Source organism: Plecotus auritus, assembly GCF_963455305.1.
Source record: "Plecotus auritus genome assembly, chromosome: 5".
Lineage (NCBI taxonomy): Eukaryota > Metazoa > Chordata > Mammalia > Chiroptera > Vespertilionidae > Plecotus > Plecotus auritus.
The window spans coordinates 43,233,406-43,256,798 of record NC_137776.1 but is presented as its reverse complement, the minus strand read 5'-3'; the positions used below and the strand labels follow the sequence as shown (position 1 = coordinate 43,256,798).

At 39.2% G+C, this 23,393-nt stretch overlaps 1 protein-coding gene across 4 annotated transcripts in view; it reads left to right on the top strand.

Moving 5' to 3' along the window:
- OSBPL6 (oxysterol binding protein like 6) overlaps positions 1-23,393 on the top strand; it is a 190,079-nt gene that overhangs the window by 9,922 nt on the left and 156,764 nt on the right. The window contains exon 2 of one of the 4 annotated variants that reach the window (XM_080669256.1): positions 584-728. The exons of the other annotated variants lie outside the window; for them this stretch is intronic. The gene's annotated coding sequence lies outside the window, so the exon portion shown is untranslated. The remainder of the gene's footprint in view (positions 1-583; positions 729-23,393) is intronic. 4 annotated transcript variants of the gene reach the window in all.

Sequence of the window (23,393 nt, the reverse complement as noted above, 5' to 3'; positions counted from 1 at the left end):
TGAAATCAATCAAGATATATTTTTAAAAAGCGGAAATCTCTCTAGAATGTTTTATATATTTCACTTTAAAAATTGCTCATAGAGACCCCAACACCAGAGAGCCCCCTAATGTGTTGCCAGTGACTCTGGCTAAGAGTGCCCACTGTTGCTCATGCCTTCCATAAATATGGCTTTGGCGGTGGGGCAACACTAACTACTCCTTTACCAAATAACCTCAGAATTCTTCTCTTTTCACTTTTAACTTGTTTTCCTTGAAGATCTTTTGCTTTCTCCTTTAGTCATCATGCTCCTTCTACATTTCCATGAGATGAGCCCTCTCCTGACACATAGAAAACATTAGTCAAAAAGTAATATTATTTCAGCCACATCTTGGAAGTAGTGAGTAAGGAATGCATTTTGCTGAAGCTGTTTTTCTTTATCTCCGAGGTTCATTTTCCAGACAGTTAAGATGGTGCGAAGTCTTACTCAGTGCTAGATAAATCTGGTATTAGACTTTGTTATTAGATTATAGGAGGGTTTGTAGTTGTTCCAGTTATTGGAAATGAATTATTCTGATATTTCTTTATCTGATTATCATTCTCAGGATCATTCATTTATTGCACAGAATATTTCTTGAGCATGTACTACATATTCCAGGCTCTGCTTTGAAGTCGGAAAAGGACCTGCTCTCAGAGAACTGACTTTCTAATGAATGGAGACAACCAGTAAAAAGCACATTGCTGTTTCAGGTACTATTAATAACTATGGCAGCAGTAAAGGTGACGGATGGGGCAAGAGCAGTTGGTGGTGGTGGTGGTGGGTAGGTTGTTGTCCTAGGGCTGCTGTGACAAAGTACCAGGAACTGTGTGGCGCACAATGGTAGAAATGTATTCTCACACAGTGCTGGAGGCCAGAAATCCAAAATCAAGATGGTTCTTTCCTTGCCTCTTCTACTTTCTGTAGCCGCAGGAATTCCTTGGTTTGTGATAGCATAATTCCAATCTCTGCCTCCTTCACATGTTTCTCCCTCGAGTCGCTGTCTGTGTGTATCCTCTTCATAGAAAGACACCAGTCACAATGGATTAAGGGCTGACCTCCTCTTAACTAATTACCTTGCAACAACCCTATTTCCAATTAAAGCCACGTTTAGAGATTTTGGGAGTTAGGACTTCACATCTTTTTGAGGGACACAGTTCAACTCCTAACAGTGGGTTTCTTTGGGTGAGCTGGCCAGGCAACACCTTGCTAGGTGGAGACATTCGAGTTGAGCCTGAATGATGGAAAGGGGCAAGTTGTGGGGAAAAAATCTGGGTGTAGATTCTTTTCTGGCTGCGTGAACAGCAAGTGCAAGAACCTGGGGAATGAGCCTGTTGGCATCTAAGATATGTACCTGAACTTTACACTCGTAAAGAGGGCAAACAAATGTCTCATTTGAGAAGTTTACTTTTATAGTTCAAGTTGTTAGGATTTTAGTTTAGAACATTCTTGGATGTGTTTTACTTCTGGTCAGGCAAAGACTGAAATAATTTTTCTGCAAAAATTAATTACTGCCCTAACTGGTTTGGCTCAGTGGATAGAGTGTTGGCCTGTGGACTGAAGGGTCCCTGGTTCCATTCCAGTCAAGGGCACAGGCTCAGGTTGCAGGCTCGATCCCCAGTAGGGAGTGTGCAGGAGGCAGCCAATCAATGATTCTCTCGCATCATTGATGTTTCTATTTCTCTCTCCCTCTCCCTTTCTCTCTGAAATCAATAAAATAATAATTTAAAGAATTAATTACTGAGGAGCCAGGTCTTTAAGCATTAGCTATCTGTGACTCTGGGCATGGCACCATCTGCTTAATAAATCCTTACTTTCTTGGCTGCAAGAAAACAACACAACAAAAAACAAAAATACCCCAAGACAAAACAAAACAAATAAAAACTGCTGAGTAATCAGGCCTACTGACAGTGGCTAATCACATTTTAAGAATTTTGTTGATTAAAATTTCACTTCGCATTTTAATAGTAGAATTTTCCATCACCATATTTGGGTTATTAAACTAAAAGCTTAAAGTATAACAACATCTGAAAATTAAGCAGACTTTGTAATAGTAGAGATTATTTTATTTATTTATTTTTTTAAAAGTAAATATTTTTTTAAAATATATTTTATTGATATTTCACAGAGAGGAAGGGAGAGGGATAGAGAGCTAGAAACATCGATGAGAGAGAAACATCGATCAGCTGCCTCCTGCACACCTCCCACTGAGGATGTGCCCGCAACCAAGGTACATGCCCTTGACCGGAATCGAACCCAGGACCTTTCAGTCCACAGGCCGACGCTCTATCCACTGAGCCAAACCGGTTTCGGCTAGAGATTATTTTATAGTGATAAGAAAGTAAGGTTAAATATAGCCTTTGAAAACCTATCATCATATATTAAGTTGTCATTTTCAACAAGATTATAACATTATTGTGGTTGTACTCTGTGCCACCTAGAGCTAAGTAGCCTTAGTATGATTTATCTTACATATTTATGAATATTTTTAGTTTTTCTTTCCCTCTCCCTTCCTCTCTCTCTAAAAATCCTTGAAAAGTCTTTAAAAAATCAATACAGAATACAGAAAATCTATATGGAAATACAAATTTCACAAGATAGTAAAAAAGATTTCATGTAAGACTGGTAGCACCTTTAAGTATCCAGAAGTAGGATAAAATAGCCTAAAATATTGTAATATTTAATACAAAAGTGGAATTATGAAATATGCATTAGTAAATTATATATGTATACTTTAGCCAGAACTTTAATGTAGTTAATACAGATATATTTGTTTACATTACTTATAAATAACAAGTTTTCATAAAAAAGTTCTAAATAAGTTCAAAAATGCTTATGTAGATTTTGATTTTTATAGTGAACTAGAGGCCCGATGCACAAAGATTTGTGCAAGAATGGGCCTGCCTTCCCTTGGCTGCCGGCAGCACCTTCGCTCTGGCCGGAGCCACCTTTCTGCTTCGGCCTGGAGCTGCCTTTCCGCCTTCCCACACTGCCCAGAGGCCTGGAGCGGCTGGGGTGGTGCAGAACGCTGCAAGCATCCCGCCCTGCCCCCAGCCACTCGGAGCCTGTGTATGCAAATTAACCTTCCAGCTTTGTTGGGTTAATTTGCATACTCACTCCTGATTGGCTGGTGGGTGTCATGAAGGTATGGTCAATTAGCATGTTACTCTTTTTTTAAAAAAAATTTCTTTATTGATTAAGGTATTACATATGTGTCCTTATTCCCCCATTACCCACCACCTCCCATTCATGCCCCCACCCCCCTGTTGTCTGTGTCCATTGATTAGGTTTATATGCATGCATATAAGTCCTTTGGTTGATCTCTCCCCCTTACCCCCACCCTCCCCTACCTTCCCTGAGGTTTGACGTTCTGATTGATGTTTCTCTGTCTCTGGATCTATTTTTTTTTCATCCGTTTATATTGTTCATTATATTCCACAAATGAGTGAGATCATGTGATGTTTATCTTTCTCTGCCTGGCTTATTTCACTTAGCATAATGCTCTCCATCTCCATCCATGTTGTTGCAAAGGGTAAGAACTTTTTTACCGCAGCGTAGTATTCCATTGTGTAGATGTACCACAGTTTTTTAATCCACTCATCTACTGATGGGCACTCAATTAGCATGTTACTCTTTTATTAAGTAGATGGGTATTTAGGTAAGATTTGGGATTACGGGCACAGACTGAGACCAAAGCTGCCTGGGTTCAAATCTTAGCTTTGCCTTGTCCATCTCTGTGACCTTGAATAAGTCCTTTAACTCTTTGCCTTATTACCTCATTCATGAAATGAAAAATATAAACATAGTACCTAAAACAAAGGGTTGATGGGAGGATAGAGTGAATTAGTGCATATATACTTCTTAGAATGGACACATAGTAAGTGCTAACTTATAATTTTTAGCATGTGAATTCAAATTTGATATATTAATATTCATAATAGGAAAATGTGTAAAATGTACATACAGTCAGTATCTCTTATTCCTTGTTACAAATCATAAGCTAATTTGAGAGAGATAGGAAAATTTCCAACAGTGTTTGTAAGGCTCTGTTTTATTTTATTTTATTTTTTTTTTAAATATATTTTATTGATATTTTACAGAAAGGAAAGGAGAGGGATAGAAAGCCAGAAACATCGATGAGAGAGAAACATCGATCAGCTGCCTCCTGCACACCCCCCACTGGGGATGTGCCCGCAACCAAGGTACATGCCCTTGACCGGAATCGAACCCGGGACCCTTCAGTCCGCAGGCTGACGCTCCATCCACTGAGCCAAACCGGTTTCGGCTGTAAGGCTCTGTTTTAATGTTAATAGTCTGTTAAAAGTATTTTATATGCTTATCCACTTAGTTACTTATAGCAGTGACTATGTTCAAGAGATTTTGTTAGGTCTTAAGGGAGAAAGAAAGATGATTAAGCTGTCAATCCTGCTCTCAAGAATTTACCCATCCAATAGGGGAGATAAGACATAATTTAGTATAATACATAGTATAATGAGGTAAGTGTCACATCAAGAATCTGAGTTAGCGCTGTGAGTACCTCTGGAAGCAGGGAAGCATCCAAGGAGGTACTGTAGGTAAGAGTGGCGTGGCTAAACATTTAGGAACTGATGACATTTTTAGAAGATGGGAAGAACAGGAGGTGTCTGAGGTAGAGAAGGAACAGTTAGATAAATGGGAAAAGGACAGAGAATCATGTTCCCAAGTCAAGAGAGGAAAGAATTTCTAGGAGGAGAGATGGACTATCATCCCAAATATTATAGAAAGTCAAGGAGAGAACATGAAAAGCAGTTCCCTCATCTTTTCTGGGGCCAGAAAGATTGAGCTGGGGATTCATTGGCTTTTCTTGACAAAGTAACACTGTAATGGAATTTCTGTACTTATATGACTGAAAAAGCATCAGATCAGCTGGGATATAATTTATTTATATTGATGTGACTCAAACAAAGTGGAGGGGTTTTATTTATTTATTTATTTATTTATTTATTTATTTATTTATTTATTTATTTATTTTTAGTCTCTTAAAGATCACTTTCAAGACCACCTACCGTTCATTTAGCATTTTTTGTCTGCCAAACATTCTAAACATTTGAGATGATCATCCTCTCCTTTAAAGCCTTGTAGCTGCTCTTGCAGTACATACTGTCACTTCCATTTTACAGATGAGGAGGCCATGTCCAGAGAGGAGATGGCCAGCTCACAGTCCATCTGTAGGAAGTGACCAAGCTGGATTCCAACTCAGCCTCTCTGGTCCCAGAGCCTGGATTCTTAACCAGTTATTTTAGGGATAAAGTTGTTTAATAACCTCAAGGCATTTTAGAGGCAGAGGTGAATACCCAACTTTCCCTGATGACCAGCCACACTGGCCTGCTTGCTGTTCTTTAAATAAACCTGGGTTATTCCCATTGCAGGGCTGTGGCACTTGTTCTTTTTCTTTCTTTAGAATACTCTTCCTGCTGCTTTGCCTCATGGGCTCCTCCTGTGTCATCTGGAATGTCAGTGAGGCCTTTTCCAGCCCTCCACTAACGTGCATCCACCCCCACCCCCACCGCAGGGCATCCCAGTCTGAGAACATCTCCTTCCTAATGTGTTCATTTGTTGTGATTGGTCTCCTAATTCTCAGTGTGTGCCTTAGGTACTGCTGATTCCCAGGACCTAGAATAGGTGATCTAAACTGTTTGTGGAATAAATGCATGATATCTCAAAGATAGCCTACTTTAAGTAATTGGTGAGATTTTTTTAAGGTTCAGGAGATGTTAGAAGTGTCATTCAGATCAGCAATTATTTCTTTCCTATTTAACATACACACCTTTTTTTTCAATAACTGAATTGACACGGGATGACATTTTAAAGGAAAGTCCTAAAAAATTTGCCTGTATTGAAAATGATACAAGTTAATTGTAGAAAAATTTGCAAGTACAGAAAAGTATATTTTTTAATGCTATAATAAACTTGTATTTATTTATTTTTAATTGAATTTATTGGGGGTGACATTGGTTAGTAAAATTACATAGGTTTCAGGTGTACAATTCTTTTTTTAAAAAATATATTTTATTGACTTTTAACAGAGAGGAAGGGAGAAGGATAGTTAGAAATATCCATGAGAGAGAAACATCCATCAGCTGCCTCCTGCACACCCCCTACTGGGGATGTGCCCATAACCAAGGTACATGGCCCTGACCGGAATTGAACCTGGAGCCCTTTAGTCTGCAGGCTGACGCTCTATCCACTGAGCCAAACCGGTTAGGCCTAATACATCTGTATATTGTATTGTGTGTTCACTGCCCCAAGAAAGTGTATTTTAAAATGACTTATATGGCCTCTAGAAGCTAAATTTTAACATTTGGATTTATTATTTCTTCAATTTTTTACGAATCGCTTTCTTTTACTCAGCAATCTATCATGACTATTTCTGTGTTATTGATTATTCTCCTAAATTTTATTTGTTAAATAGACTTTATTTTTTAGAGCATTTTTAGGTTCTTAGCAACACTGAGCAGAGATTTCCCATATACCTTCTTCCCTCAAACAAGTCCAGCTTCCACTATCAACACTTCACACTGGAGTGGAACATTTATTACTGAACCACAGTTCATAGTTTACATTCTGGTTCACTATTTGTGTTGTACATTTCATGGGTTTTGACAAATATATAACAACATGTATCCACCATTATAATATCCTACAGAGTAGGTTCACTGCCCTAAAAATCCTCTGTGCTCTACCTATTCATCCCTCCCTCTTCTGACCCCTGGCAACCACTGATCTTTTTACTGTTTCGATAAATGAAAAATTTAATAGATATAGACTATTTCATTTTATGTGCATGCCATGTTTTACTTAATTTTAGTTGGATAGTTAGGTGTTTTTTTTGGCATTATTAATAACCTGATGAATGGCTTTGGGTAAAGATCTTTGTGTACAACTCTGATTGTTCCCTAGAATGGCTGGATTAAGGACTAAGGGATATGAACACTTTCAGGCCTTTGTCACTTATCCTCTAATAGCCTAAGCCTTTAGACATTTATTAAAAATAATTTTTTATTCCCACTAAGGATGCATGAGAGGACTTAGTAAGAAAGAATTACCTATGGCCTGGTGGGAGTGCCTCAGTTGGTTGAGCGTTGTCCTGTGCATCTAAAGGTAGCCGGTTCCATTCCCAGTGAGGGCATGTATGCAAGGTAACCGATTGATGCTTCTCTCTCACATTGATGTTTCTCTCTCTCTCTCTCTCTCTCTCTCTCTCTCTCTCTCTCCTTTCATCTCTCTAAGCATGTCCTTGGGTGAGGATTAAGAAAAAAAAAGAATTGCCTATGAATTGTGAAAACATAGACACAACGATAGCTCATGCATGTGCAGTTTATTGTGTATCAGCCATTGTTTTAAGCACTTTATTTGAATTAACTCGTTTAGTTCTCACAATAATGCTGTTGGTTAGTACTATTATTAGCTCCATTTTAGAGATGAGAAACTGAGGCACACAGAAGTTAAGTAACTTGCCAAAGTGATTTCCTTAGCTGTAACATGGGGATGTATTAGGACCTAACTTGCAAATTGTGTCAAGTTCTGTACTCCTCTGGTTCATAATAAAAACTAACCGGTCAGCAGTGGTATTGGGAATCATCACTGCTGTAGAGGTAGCAGCATCAAACCCATGGCAACTCTAATAGCCATAGAGAATGTAATTGGCTCTTAGTTTTTAAGTTAATGGGTACATGTTGAAATAAAAACCTTTTTTCAAATGTAACTTTGTCTAACTCACCTGGCATTTAGTACATCGCTGGTATTTAGTGACTATTACTTAATGATAATTTATGAATTTTCTGAGAGAAAGTTGGATGTAGCATGTGTCCTTTAGATTTTGGATTGGATGCTATGGTTTTCCTATCTTCAGTGTATAAATACTATCTTGCAGATAGTAAATAAGACCAAATTGTTAATCCTGATTGGTGACGAAAAGAAATAAATATAAAACCCAGTTTCCTAAAATCGAATGACAACTTCCATGTGTCATTTTGTAAAGGCAGTCTTTTAACTTTCGGCTTTATGCAGAAATTCTGCTTTAAATAAATAAAAATATACATTCTTTTCCCTCCTCTCTACTGTTCTTCTCCAAACCCCAACCATTACCCCTTCCATACACGTTTTATTTCTGTTGGTTTGCTCCTGAGGATGCTTGTGTATTTGCTGCTCAGTGTTTTTCTTGGTCTTTTTAGAAGAAGACACACTGATTTTCCTGCCTGGGTTTGGGGCTGTATTCTGTGGTGCCCGGCTCGCTGAGATACTGAGTTTTCAACCTTTAGCTGCCCTTGAGTGACTGCTCAGACGTCATGGGGAGCTTCAGTGGATAACCATTAAGGGTTGTTTTTTATTTTCACTTGTTAAATCCCCAAACTAATGCTATTAAAGGGCTTTTCATAGCAGTCGAAAGCTCTATCTATTCATCTTTTTAACTCCCACGTCACATAGCCTTGTGCATAGTGGCCATTCAGTAAATGTTGAATATATAATTTTTGTTAATTGACTCATATAAAATTACACTGTACATTGTTTGCTATTATAAATGCTAATTATAGCTTCTTTAGTTTATTTTTACACTCTAATCTTTGAGAGCACAGAAGAAAAAAACTTGTTGAGTTTTCCCCTTAAGCTGTAAAGGAAAACATTTGGGAAAGCAGTGCTATACTTCTGCCAGTCTCAAATGTCCATTATAGGGTAGCTAATGGACAATTATTTGTTTCTCTATGTAAGAAATATTTTTAAAAACTCTGAGAAGAATGACTAATTATTCTTTTTGAGAAGGCTATGTAATGTAAAATGACCAGGTTTTAAGGATTAGATTTTTCAAAGCCAGGAATAAAGTAAACAAAGATTAAAATGCATTTCTTTATGTTGGAGATGCTGGAGATTTATAGTTGGCTTTTTAAAAAATTTAAAACAGGCCATTTGACATTCCTCTGCAAAGCAATAACTTATGAGTTAAATGCAAGCAATGATCTGCCTTTTCAGATACTTTAAAAACTCTCCACAAATCATGATAACTGTCTTCCTTTCTCCTCTGCTAGCATAGGCATGATGACTGTACGTAAAACAGGAAATTAGTAATCTCTTTTTGAAGGTGGTGCTGGATTGTTGTTCCTGATGAATTAGCTCATACATCTTCCCCCAAGTGTTGGCTTAAATATGGAACTCGGATGATAATATTGCATCTAAAGGTGCTTTGTGCCAGAATGTATTACTGTGTGGAAGGAGGGTGTTACTTGTCAATTTTATGCTATTTTTGATTATTTCTTGGAATTACTTTTCTAAAATAGGTGGATTTTCTTTAGGAATTCCAGAAACCTTTAGAGAAATATTCCTAAAATAGTATGTTATTTTATTTTTTTAAGTTATTTAAAATATATATATATATTTATTTCAGAGAGGACGGTAAGAGTGATAGAAAAATGTCAATGATGAGAGTGATCTGCTGCCTCCTGCATGCTCCCTACTGGGGATTGAGCCCACAACTTGGGCTTGTGCCCTTTACCGGAATCAAACCCTGGACTCTTAAGTCTGTAGGCTGATGCTCTATCAACTGAGCCAAACCAGCTAGGGCTCTATGTTATTATTTTATTGAGAATTAGAATTAAAATCATCTTTCTGATTTTAAGATAGTTAATTATGATTAGTACTCTGTTTAAAGAAAATATTGGGGATGGGGGAAGGGTGAAATGGGTAGGGTGGGGTCAATTATATGGTGACAGATGACCTTTGTTGGTGAGCATGCTGTAATGTGTACAGATGTTGAATTATAATGTTGTATCCCTGAAATTTACATAATATTATAAACCAGTGTTACCTTAATTAAAAATATATATTGGTAGGCAATGTTAAGAGTTCAAAGTTGATAGCTGATTTTCATAAAATCAGAATGATAATGAGAGGGAAAGGATGGCCACTCTTCACAATAATGGTTCAGATTACTTTGAGAGTATTTTGTGATAAACAGATGCCTGAGTATCTGCCATTATATATTCTTAGTGTCTCAATACCTGAAGGCTTAACTAGCACCTTAGCCTTTTCAACATTGCTGAATCACAGTGAAGATCTTAAAAAATCATCTAGTCTACCTCTCATTTTGTAGATGAGGAAACTGAGGTGCTGACAGGTTGAGTGAGGTGTCCAACCCAAGCCAGACTTTACTGATCATCTCATTCCTGACTCCTAAGCTATCCTGACCTGGTACATTAGGGTTCATTTGCAAATATTTGTACAGATGTAGAGAAAATGGTGATGGGACCAGTGGTATTCCTATTCCTTTTTTAAAAAACAATTTTATGAGTTTATTTAAGACAAATTGACAATTATCCTGAAGCAAAATTTCAACAGGGCACTTTTGCAGCTTATTTTATACATTAGAATCAAAGGAGGAGATGTAAGGAGGATTACATGAAATCCATTGGTGGTAGATTACGTGGGCAGGAGAAAGCAAAGCAGGGAAATCTTTAGGATTAGATAAAAGATGAAATGGAGAAACACAAACCACTTTTACAGTGGAGGGTACAGGATAGTTAATAATTAACATTTATAGCACATAGAGTTGGAATTCGGGGAACACAATAACAATGAGGGGTCCTGTAGTCTGCTCTGGTTCCAGAGGTTGTGCCTTTGAGGGTGGGAAAAGGAAATTACTCTGACATTTCAAAGGTATGTTATCCTGGATGTATAAGAACAATAGACAGAGCTTACTTAAGGTAAAGACTGGCCTTGGCTAAGGAAGCTATCTGTAGTCCTGGGACCTGATTACCCTCCATGACCTGCCCAGGGTGCATTTGTGATCAGACCATCCTGGTTGGTTACTTTTGGTCACTGAGCCTGTCAGGCCTGTCTTGGATAGTTCCTTTTTCATTCACAGCCCCCAGCTGTTCTCTGGGCTAGCAAGCCCAGGTATGTGTGAGGCACCCAGGTGCACTGTGCCCAGTTCAGAGCTGCTGTGCTACGCGCTCTCTTGACACAGGGGCCAAACATTGCTTGTGTCTAATGGTGATCAATTCTTTCAGCATTTGTGTGCCTGAAAATATCTTTGCTTTGCCTCAGTTTTTTTTTTTAATTTTTATTTATTTCAGAGAGAGGAAGGGAGAGGCAGAGAGGGATAGAAACATCTATGATGAGAGAGAATCACTGATCGGCTGCCTCCTGCATGCCCTCCTCCTGGGGATCAAGCCTGCAACCTGAGCATGTGCCCTGATCAGGAATCAAACTGTGACCTCCTGGCTCATAGGTAAATGCTCATCACGGAGCCACACTGGCCAGGCATTTGCCTTCAGTTTTAAAAGCTATTTTCACTGGATATAAAAGTCTGAATAGACAGTACTGTGTGTTTCTTTTCAATGCTTTAAAGATGTTGCTTCCTACTTAAATTGTTTCCAATGAGAAATCAGTTGTCATTTTTTTTTTTCGTATATATTGTGTCTTTCCCCCTGTCTGGTTGCTTTAAAGACGTTCTCTTTATCACTGGTTTTGTGCAATTTGATTAGGATGTGCCATGATGGGTTTTCTTCAGGTCTCTTGTGCTTGGGGTTCATTGAGCTTCTTGGATTTGTGAGATTTAGTTTCAAAAAAGTTTGAAATTTTTCTGTCATGACTTTCTTAAGAATTTTTCTTTTCTATCCCTTCTTCACTTTCCTTTCCTTTGGGGGACTCTATTTACCAGTATATTAGACTCCTTGAAGTTGTCTTACAGCTCACTGATACTCTGTTCATTAAAAAAAAACACCCTTTTCTTTCTGTTTTAGTATGTATAGTTACTATTGCTGTCTTCACATTTAATAATCTTTTCTTTTGCAATATCTAAAATATTAATCCCATGCAATGTATTTTTCATCTCAGATCTTGTAGTTTTTATCTTTAGAAGAGGTATTTGGGTATTTTGAAATATTTTTCTTCTCTATTTAACTTTTCAAACATACATGCAATTTTAACTTTCAATATCCTTGCCTGCTAATTCTAATATTTGTATCAGCTCTGGGTTAGGATTGATTGATTATCTCCTTATTATAAGTCAAATTTTCCTGCTTCTCTGTATACCTGGCAATTTTTTATTGGATGCCAAATATTGTGAAGTTTACTTTGTTGGGTACTGGATAGTTTAATATTCCTATAAATATTCTTGAGCTTTGCCCTGGCTGGTTTGGCTCAGTGGATAGAGCGTCAGCCTGTGGACTGAAGGGTCCCGGGTTCAATTCCAATCAAAGACACATGCCTGGACTGTGGGCTCAATCCCCAGTGGAGGGGGCATGCAGGAGGCAGCCAATCAATGATTCTCTCTCATCATTGATGTTTCTGTCTCTCTATTTCTTTCCCTTCCTCTCTGAAATCAATAAAAATTTATTTAAAAAATAAAAAAATATTCTTGAGCTTTGTTTTGTATTGTACTTGGAAATAGTTACATTCTTTTAGGTTTTGCTTTTAGGTGGGACTATTTAATTTATGGCTAATTATTCCTCAGGACCGAGTAAGATTCTTCTGTGTATGCTGTCCAGTGTTCCCTGAAGAATGAGCTGTTCCAGTCTGGCAGTGGGGGCCACATGCTGATCTTGATTCTGTGTGTGTGAGGACATTGCACTGTAATCCCTAATCCTTCCTGGTGGTTCTTTCTCCAGCCAGCAGTTTCCTTACACCTGTAAGCAGGACGCAGCTGAATTCTTAAGGGGAATTCTCTGCACATCTCCAAAATTCTTTTTCTGTGAAGCTCTCTTATTTTCTTCGAACTATAGCTACTTTGGTTGTCTTGGATTCTCAGCTCAGTAATCTGCTGGTCCCTGTCTGAGTTCCCCTCCCTGTGCCTCAGATGGAAACTCAAGGAAGTGAGCTGGTACAATCTTAGGACTGACCTTACTTTTCCATCTTTGAGAGATTACTGTTTTTTGTTGCCTGATAGTGTCTTGAAAACCATTTCTTTGTATGTTTTGTCTATTTTTGGGTTGTTTCAATGGGGAAGGTAAATTTGACCTTGACTGTTAGTGGAATTGCCTGAGGGATCTGTTGAAAGTGAGGAGGCAGAGGAATGAAATAGAGGTCTGGAGGGGTTGTTGTAGAGTTCTCCCTCCAGGGAGCCTCCATCCCTCTTCTCCACCCCCTTTCCTTTCCCTTCCCCCTCCTCCCCAGACTATCCCCTAACTTCTAAGGAACACCAAGAGACTTGCAACCAGGGGAGCAGTGGGCAGTGGCACCTCATCCTGGGTTAACCCCCTGAATCTGTCTCCAAGGCCCCCTATTCTCTGACTTTCTAGTGAGCCAAAGCAGCCCAGCCTAGGTTCTCCTGTTCTTCTTCTATGCCCTTCCTTGTGTATTTTTGCTGCAGTCAATAAATCTGGCTTGCTTTTCTAAAAAATAAATAATTAAATAAATAAAAATAAAAAAGTTTTACATAGTCAATGTGGTGAATGTGAAAGCCTGCCTGTGGTGGTAAGAGTTTCTCCAGTGATGTTCAGAGCAACTCAGTGAGTTGACTAGTGCTTAACTGATTAGTTGTTTTTTAGCTATTCCTTGTTTGTTTAGTGCCTGCTCTGTGCTGGATTTTGTCATAATCACTTCTTATCCCCACAATAAGTCCACAAGGTGTTGTTATTGATAATCCTTCTCCAACCCCACCCCACTTTCCCCTCATCCTCAGCCCCAGCCCTTCTCAACAGCACAGATGAGAAAATAGAAATGTCAAGTGACTGCCAGAATCCTATAGCTTGAAAATTGTATAATCATATTACCAACCCAGTTCCCAGAAGCTTCAAAACCAACTGGTCCATACTACTTTCTTGCCAATATTGACATTTGTGTTGAGCAAGTGACTGGGGAATTGAGTGCTAAAAAGGAATAGGTTGCCATGACAGCTCATGGTTAACTAGATCAGGAAAGGAAGTGGTCAAAGATGAAGGCTGATGAATGGGAAGAAAACACGTTTCAGAGGCCTCAAGGTCTCTGTGGTGCTGACAATGGTGTAATGGCCTTAAAAGAATCAAGGGAGCATGGAGTTAGCCCTGGGTGATGATGATGAAAGATGTGGGAGAAAGAGATCCCCAGATTTTACCTGTTCTTCAAATTAGTCCCAGGTCTCTCATGACAGTTCCAGATTGATTGTAGATCTGAAAAAAAGTAAAACAAAACAAGCAAAGATTTTTTAAAAAGCATAGAGTACTCATCAGAAAGGAAAACATTGGTACAATAGACAGTATTAAGTTTTCAACAGAAACACTGGCAGAGAGCAACAAAGCAAGTGGCAGAGCAAGGAGAAGTTATTTCCAATACATAGATCCAAGTCATTTTTAAGTCCCTCACTGAACAAACAAGAAATTACATGTAGTCACTTATTTAAACACCAAAGTGTTGTATTCTTTCTATCTGAAATTCAGTAACAAGCACGATGGCTCTGTGTATGTCCAGAATTGTTTGTCTAATCCTCTTAAGGACATTGTACCACTAAGCAGCACAGTGAAGTGATCAGTTTTAATTAGAACAGTCATTTGCCACACTTGAGAAGCATTTGACTCTTGGCTATAGAAGTATCAAAAGTTGGGCAAAGAAGTATTAATTCTCCCATCTTTTAAAGTTATATTTCAAACTGTTAATAACAGTCACAGTTGAGTCAGTATGTAACCTTCAACTACTCAAGCCTGTTCAATATGCTGGTTGATCAGATTATGCATCTAATTTTTCCACAGTTCTTTAATATGCTATCAGGATTGACCTTATTTTGAGAAAGTCAGCATCTAATTGTCACATCTGAAGGATTACAGGGTTTTCTAATAGGTAGAAAGAAACAGAAAAGGATACTCCTTGGATTGTTGTATGGGTCAAAAGCTGTTGTGCATTATGTGAACACAAAGGAAAGCGAAGATCTCAAATTATGTATTACTGTATGGTCAGGGATTACTAGTATGAAGTAAAAAATAGCAATGAGACTGAGTCCACAGCAGCATGTGAAAATCAGAGTCACCACTAGGTAGTTTTCCTCTCTATCTAGTAGACCAGTGGGACAAGAAGTCAGAGCACAAGACTATGAAGTCACAGTAGTGTAACCTAGATACTTGGTGGTGTTGTTATTCTTCCTTTGGTTTTCAAGGTGAGGAGAGAGAAAATTCATTCATGTTGAACCACTTATAAGAGGATTTAATTCAGTTATCAAAGGTTTTAGTAACCTCTTTACTGACTCTCTTGTAAGAGTTGGGTTTTTCTTTAAATGAGAAAGTGATATAACTGGAGCACTATTAGGTGGCCCTGTGCTTGTGCCCTTGTGTGTGCTGACATGGCGGGGTGGTATTTCCTATGGCTGCTAGAACAAATTACCACCATCTTAGTGGCTTATAACAGCACCTTTAGCCCTGGCTGGTGTGGCTCATTTGGTTGCGCATCATCCCATGCACCAAAAGGTTGCTGGTTCGATTACCAGTAAGGGCACATGCCGGGTTGTGTTCGATCCCTGGTAGGAGGTGTACAGGAGGCAGCCTACGGATGTTCTGCTCTCACAGATTGTTTACATCTGTTTCAGAGTCCCATGGAGCTGATTTGGAAGCTTATAGCACTCAAGTGGGGCTCTTAAACTGAAGGCTTGACAGACAGAGCCAGTTCCATGAGGAAGCCTGCCCTCCTACCTCCCTGTTATCATCAGGGTTTTCCTGTTGCTCAGGGCAGATTCACAGAGAATCATCTCCCAAGCTCCAACCTGAACGCTGTAGGCCCGGCTGCCATTTTTCTTACCTACTAAATAACTTAAAAGGCTTTTTAAGACATAAAAAGCCTTTTTCCTCTTTTGTCCCCTTTCATATTATTATTATATATGTATTCTGAAAAATAAAACTGTATTAAAATAAAAGCTATAATTTAAAAATAAAACGTAGACAAGAACTTGTAAACTTTGCATTTAGTACAGAACAGTCAGTGTTTTACTGTTAGGTGATTCAACCTAAGGGTATTGTTTGACGGCCATCTTTTAAATCTTATGACTTGATGGCTTGTAAAGTTTGAATATCAGTTTTGGAAAACTGATACAATACGCCTCATGTACACTGGATGTATACTAATAAACAACCGCTTTTTCTCTCCTGGGATGGAGCAGAGGCTAAGGCCAGAACTGGGGTCATCCGCAGCCACATGGCCAAGTCCATAAGGTGTGTGACTTCATGGATAGACTGAGATGCACAGTCAGGGAGGTGACCCTCCTAGTCAATCCTGGGAAGGTTGGACCTGCCGGTGTACAAATAGAATAGCTGTATAGCTTTTGGTATAGTTTCAGAGACTTTGGATAATGGTGTGTCCTGGAGGCACTAGGACCTTAGTCACCCGTTAATATTTTGCCTTGCCTAGGACTCACCTTTCAGGCTGTCTCTGGTCCCAGAACCACCTTTCCCTTCAGGGCTCCCATCAGAACATGGGTGATTTCAGCTCTTGCTCCTTACTTCCTAACTCCAGCCTGATGTCATTTTGGTAGGGAATACCTAACCCTCCTCTGTCTCAGTAGTCCTGCCAGGCTTGAGTCTGCCTTACCCCACTCTGAAATACTCCCCACATCCTCATCTTTGGATTTGGGTCTGTCATGTGGCAGCCTGTGGCCCTGCCTCCCAACTGCTGCCTCTCTGTTACCCCTTGGCTTGGAGCAAGATGGGTCCCAGGAGTGGCATCTTTGTCCATTCTGGGACTGCTGCCGAGGAAAGATATCCTTAGAATACTTAGCTGTGTCCAGCTAAGTTTTCACAAACGTATTGTTATAGGTGGTTAGGAACTGTAGTTTAACTCTGTGATGGGTTAGCACATAGCTCCATCATTTCCAATACAATTTTTAAGAAAAGATATGTCCTTATTTTCAAGTAGTAGACTTGAAAAACCAACTTTTGGACACAAATCCCATTGGTAAGTTGGGGGCTGCCTTGTAACAACACGCAAAGAAGGAAAAATGTCATCAATTATTCATTAGGCTCCTACTTGTGCATCATGCTGTGGTGACTGCCCGATACGTGGGCCTCCGCTGGGCCTGTTGTTATAAACTGTAATAAGGCCACCTTACAAATTGCCCTATTCACCTCAGCATACTGTAGAGCTTTTTCTGAATAGCTTGTGCTGTACTAATGGGGAGGTGTAAGGCAAGAAGTGTTCCTAGTCTGAGAAAGTGCAATTTTAATTTAAATATGTCCTTTCCTGGACCTAAACTCTTTTAGTCACTGAGCCTGCACTAATTTCTGTGATTCTTTGGGGGCTGGGGCATTCTTCTTATAGCTTTTTAAATTAGTGCTTCCTATCGGTTCAGTGTTTTCTTTCAAGTGAGGCACTCTTAGAATAATGTGACACAGGGCGATTTTCAAAAGATTAAAGCAATGTGTTCAATTGTGAGCCTTACAACTAATTGCCTGAACTAATTATACATAAAGGGCCAAGCCATTAGTGTTAATAAGAAGTGACTTTGGTAAGTACAGTTTGACCCAGAGACTGAATAACTATTGCAAACAATAACCAGTGAGGTGGGTATCCATTGTATAAAACACCCTAGCTGGAAATTATTCATGTCTATTCAAATTGGATTTTCCCTAAATTGTTACCCTTACACTTAGTTATTTCCTTTTCAGTGAAAATGTGCATCCTTTTGAGGTTGGAGGCTGGATCAGCTCATAGAAAAGTATTTTGAATGAATGAATGTACACTCTATGAACATGGTCCTCTTGAATGTTCCTCTTCAGGCTCAGTTGCACCCACATAAAATGGCAATGCTCACAGGGCTCCCTCCTAGGTCTTCTTCTTCTATAATCTGTCTCTGTTTCACCTCATCAAGTTCTGACTCTGCTAGCAAATCCCACATTGATATTTTCTGAATTCCAGATGCCCATTTCCACGTGGATATCTTACAGGAATTGCAAAACATGTGCTTCCCCCAACAGAACCTTGATCTCTCCTGAATCTGCCCTCTCTCACGTGCCCTGGCTCCTGACCTTGGCAAATAGTCCAACGCAACTCCATGTACTGTTGACTCCTTTCCAACCATTTGTCTCCAACCCCATCACACTGCCCTTGTCCCTGCCCCCATTGTCTCCTTTCTGTACTATAGCTTCCTAACTGTTCTCCTCAAATCTGGTTTTCTTCCTTTCAAATTATACACAGCTGCTAGAAAAGACTGAAAGCATAAATCTAATCACCCCACTATCTGCTGTAAAGTATGTAATGATAACCCACTGTTGGAGACCAGGTGTAAGCTGACACGGTCCTTGTACCTGAAGGGACTAGCAAGGCTGGGTCTTCTACCCACACAGTTTTCCCAGGCTTGTTTGGATGGCGGTTATCCGTAGAATGAGAGCAACCTTTCATAGCTTACCAAGAAGTCTGTAACTATTTACTGAGATTTGCTGTACTGAGAATTTGTCCTTCTGCTCTGTCTCTCCCTTAGAGATTAAGAGGAACAAAGAATACATTCCTCTTGACAGACCTCCTATTCAGTGTTTTGTGTATAAAAGGCATTACGCAGTTAATAAACTTGCTGCAGTCTCTCGATGACCTGTAGTCCTCCGGATCCCGCTCTCCTGTCTTTCTTTCTTTTCTCAATTCCCACCTCCCTACCTCAGTCCGGTTCAACCTGTCAGGCTGGCCCTAGCAACCCACTGCTGAAGGTCAATGTCTTTTATTAGTTGGCCATTTGATCTTGTATGCTCTTCATCTCTAATTCAAAACAGCCCAGACTCACTGGCCATCTTTCAGGTGCTTGAATTCATCTAGGTCCTCCCCTGCATAAAGTTGTTGTATAGTTGGTTTCCTGGGCCTGAAATGCTCTTCCTCTTATGCTCTGCCTGTCTACTGCCTTCTCACCCTTCTAGTCTTAGCTTCAGTATCATTCCACAGTGACATTTCCAAAAGCCCTCCCCAGTTGGTTAGATTCCCCTACTAAATATGCCAACAGCATCCTGTACTTCCTAGCCATCATCATAATTATAATGAAATCAGTATTTGTATAATTACTGTTTTGATGCCTGAGTCTCCTCCTAGCCTGTATAGTCCCTGAGAGCAGGGACCATGCCTCTCTGGTTCACTGTTCTTTCCCCATTGCGTTTCATAACAAATATTTGCCAAATGAATGTATAATGAATGCAGGTGGACAGAAGCTGTGCCATATGTTATGTGTATTTGTATTTATGCTTGAATGTGGGGTTGATTTTCTAGGATCGAATGCTTCCCACTCCACAATGAAGCAATACTGTGAAAGCCTTATATAGATCTTGTTAACTGTTCAGCTTTTGCACCCTCTTCCCGCCTTTATTCTGGAAGTAGATTATACTAGTCAGGGTTCTACCGGAGAAACAGAACCAGTAGGAGAGAAAAGATTTATTGCAGGAATCAGTTTACATGATTGATGGGGTTGTCTAGACAAGTAGGACAGGAGGTCAGGAAGGACAGGCAAGTTGGAACTCTTGGGCAGAGGGCAAAGTTGCTGAACACAGGTGGGATTTCTTCAAGGGAAGCTCCAGCCCCACTCTTCAGGCATTTCAACTGATTGAATTATGCCTGTTCAGATTAGGGTCATCTCAACTGATTATGTACTTTAATCACATCTATAAAATACCTTCATAGCAACACCTAGATTAGTGTTGGAATAACTGGAGAATGTAGCCTGTAGCTAAGTCAACACATAAAGTTGACCATCAAATAAACAGTTAACAAGCAAAATTAACCATTAAAAAACCCCAAACTTGGCATATCTAGGATTGAGAATGATTAAATATTTTATTCAGTGGGTTTCTTGTTAGCTATAGAAATAATGTGTATTTTAAAGAGATTTTATCTATTCTGCTGAAGTATGCTAAATAACCTAATTTCTCTACTATCCAAAACAAATGTGTGACTGACTATAATCAGTAATAAAATTTTAGGAAAATGGGCTCTTTTTACACGCGGTGCTTCTAAAAAGTGGATAACTGTGTCGTCCAGTTTTATTTATGAGAACAACAAACATTTGCTGAGCACAGGGCTGGGCAATGGAGATACAAGATACTACCCCTATATTTCAAGGCCTTGCAGTAGATTTAAGTAGACAAATAAGTAAACAGATAATTGCAGGCCTGGAGTTCAGTGAGGTTGCTGTATGAAATATGAGGGATGCATTCCTTGATGCCAGAATGTGAAGTGTTCTGTGCGCCAGGCTTGGGGACCCAGCTTTATTCTGCAGAGAGAGAAGAGGTCCTCCTCTCTGTTGGGGAGTGCCATGTTCATATCATTTAGAAAGAGGAATCGGGTGTGGAGAGTGACACAAGAGAAGGAGAGAGTGTTAATGGCAGGAGTCTGAACTACAGGCTGGATTCTAGCACTAGCAGAGTGTATCATTTGAGTGAGGGAGAGGGAAGATTTGAAGATGACTTGAGGTTTATTGTTTGAAAGATGGAAGTATGACAAGACTAGTAATGGAAGTGAGATGGATGTTTAATGCTGGGGCAGGTGAAAGGACAAAAGCTAAAAGTCACTTACTGAGCATCTATACTGGGTCTGGTGTTTTACACACATTATCTTATGTTGGTTGAGATGCAGGTGTGACATCTAACCTGAATGAGATCTAAGGAGTGTCTTGAACCAAAGAAGTTTGAGAAATAGGCTTTAGTGTTAAAGAACTTTTTTAGGTCTTCCATCTTTTGTAAAGGTAATATAGGTATTCCATTTTGATTCTGAGAGGAAGTCTACTTATAATTAAAGATGAATGTCAGCTAGAAGATACTTGTAAAAAGAAAAGAGCAAAAATTCATGCTGATTTCTGTGTGTTATCTCACAACTCACAAATCAAATTGAAAAAACCGTTTTTTGGCCTTGAACATTCCTCTCAGTACATGAAATTGTATCCACTAAATCTGCTTTGTAAAAAAGCAAGTACCAGGGGCTCTCACCAATCAAATCTGGGAAAATTGGAGGATCAAAATAAATAATATAGAGCCCAGGCCTGAGGATTTAGTGTGATGGTGATTGAATCCCCATCACCTGGCAAAACATGAAGGCTCTCATCCCAGCTTTCATCTGCTTGCACCCCTCCCCGTTTTGAGTAAGATTTTGATTTTATCCAAACAAAACAAAACACACTGATTTCCTTTATTAGTACACTGACTACTTAAACAGTATTAATAAAGTATGTGGAACTATATGCAGGTTAAATGAAGGATTAATCTCCCCATTTTTACTCCAATTAATAAATTAATCCAAGTCAAAAACCAACAAATAACTTATTTGAAAAGAGTATGTCTTGAAAAAAAATAATGATAGTAATCTCTTTATAAGCCATTAAGTGAAATAAGATTCAATCAATTTACATTGCTAAATAAATGATCGGGAATGGGGAGGGAAAGCTCTTTCTTGCAAGAGAGTGCCAACTAATAAATGTAGAAGGAGGTAGGAAATAGAAAAATCACCATTTGGCAAATATCACATTGATGGTTGATGAAGGCAGGAGCTGTCAGTGGGTGGGTGGAGGTTTGATGAAAACAGGATATTGCCATAGTCTCATAGTATTTTTCCACAAAATACTCACTAATTACCAAGAAGGAAATGGTGACTTTATGGTGAAGATCGGCTGTTACAACTTTGTACAGGTGATTGAGGTTGGCACCTCAATGATCCAATATCCTGTGCCTAATGCCGTGACACCCTGAGAGAAGCACAGCACCATTTTGGGGTCTTCTTCTTTTTAAAAAAAAAAATGTTTTCATTGATTTTCAGAGAGGAAGAGAGATGGGGAGAGAGAGAAACTTCGATCAGCTGCCTTCCACATGCACGCTGACTTGGGTTGGAGCCCGCAACCTGGGCAAGTGCCTGACCGGGAATTGAACTGGCACAGGGGACGCTCAACCACCGGAGCCACACTGGCCAGGGCTTGGGGTCTTCTTGTCGGGAATACATGGACTGGATCTGGCCATGAGGAAACGTCAGATGGACCTAAATTGAGGGTAACCCAGGTTATCCTGGAGAATCAAAAGTTTTGACTCTTTAAAACTGTCAAGGTTGAGAGAGACAGGGAAAGACAGAGGAACTGTTCTGGATTGAAGGAGAATTATGGTTATGTAAGGGAGTGGCCTTGCTTTGGGAAATACACTCTGGAATACACAGGAGTGAAGAGGTCTCATGTCCACAATTTACTCTCAAAGGTTCAGAAAAATACTGAAGACTAAACAATGAGGCAAAGAGGAAATAGGAAGTTCTTTATGCTGCTCCTGCAATGTCTTTGTGAGCTTGTAATTATTTTAAAATTGACTATTTTTAAAAGTTCTGAAACTCAAGGAAGGACCTAGGGACTGTTTTGTACTGATGGAGAGTGAGAGACATGGCAAATGCAATGAGTGATCTGGATTGGATTTTTTTTTGCTCTAAAAGAAATCATTGGGATATTTGACAAAATTTAGGAAGGTTTTTGGGTGAAGGAGATATATGTATCTTGGTACTATTCTGGCAATTTATAAGTTTGAAATTGTTTCAAAATAAAGTATTATTTTTTAAGAGCAACTGCTTTTCTGAAATCCAGACTAACTTTAATTTCCTTTTGGTTTGGATAGAATAGGATAGACTGTTCCTGCTGGGAGAGGCCTTTAAAGAAGAGGACTGCATAATATTAAAGATTTTAAAACTAGGAAATAGCTAAGAAATGCATCTATAGATAAGTCGACCTCTTGATTCTTTGCCCTCAAATGTAAATTCAGGGTAACTATATCTGCCTGGTCTGTCTTATAGGGTCCTTCTTAGGGCAAAATGAGAAATATGGAAACATTAATTTTTAAAAAGAGAGGATGCTAATGAAATGCAAGCTGTTATTGACCAAGTGGTGCCTAGGGATGTGTGATTTTATTTCCAGAATGTTAATAGAAGTATTCTGGTTTGGTAATGAAATGCCTTTTCCCTTCTCTTTTTTCCTCTTGTTTCCTGAGTATGTCCACACCTACCTGGTATCTCCTATTGCTGACTTTTCTTTTCTCTCTTTGTTATTTCCCCCTTCTTTTATCAGACCTTATTTTTTCCCTCGCATACAGTCCTTGCTTGTGTCTATCTCCCCTGCCTCTGACTCTCCTCTCCCCTTTCCGCAGGCTGGTTCTTGGCCCACTCCCTTGACTTTCTTCCCTTTTAGTTATAACCTCAAGGATTCTAGATATCATACTACTTTTACAATTCACCTTTATCCAAGAGAGAGGTCAATCTGAATTAGAGTCTTAGCAAGTAGACTGTTGGTAACAAATGAAGTTTTAGTAATAGCTACTGGTTATTGAATGCTTACTGTGGGTTGGGAATTGTTTTGGGTGCATTATCTATATTCACATTTAATCCTCACAGCAGCATGTTAGAGTTGGTGTTTTTATCCTTGGTTTACAGAATTGGAAAGTGAAGTACAGATGTTGAACAATGTGCCC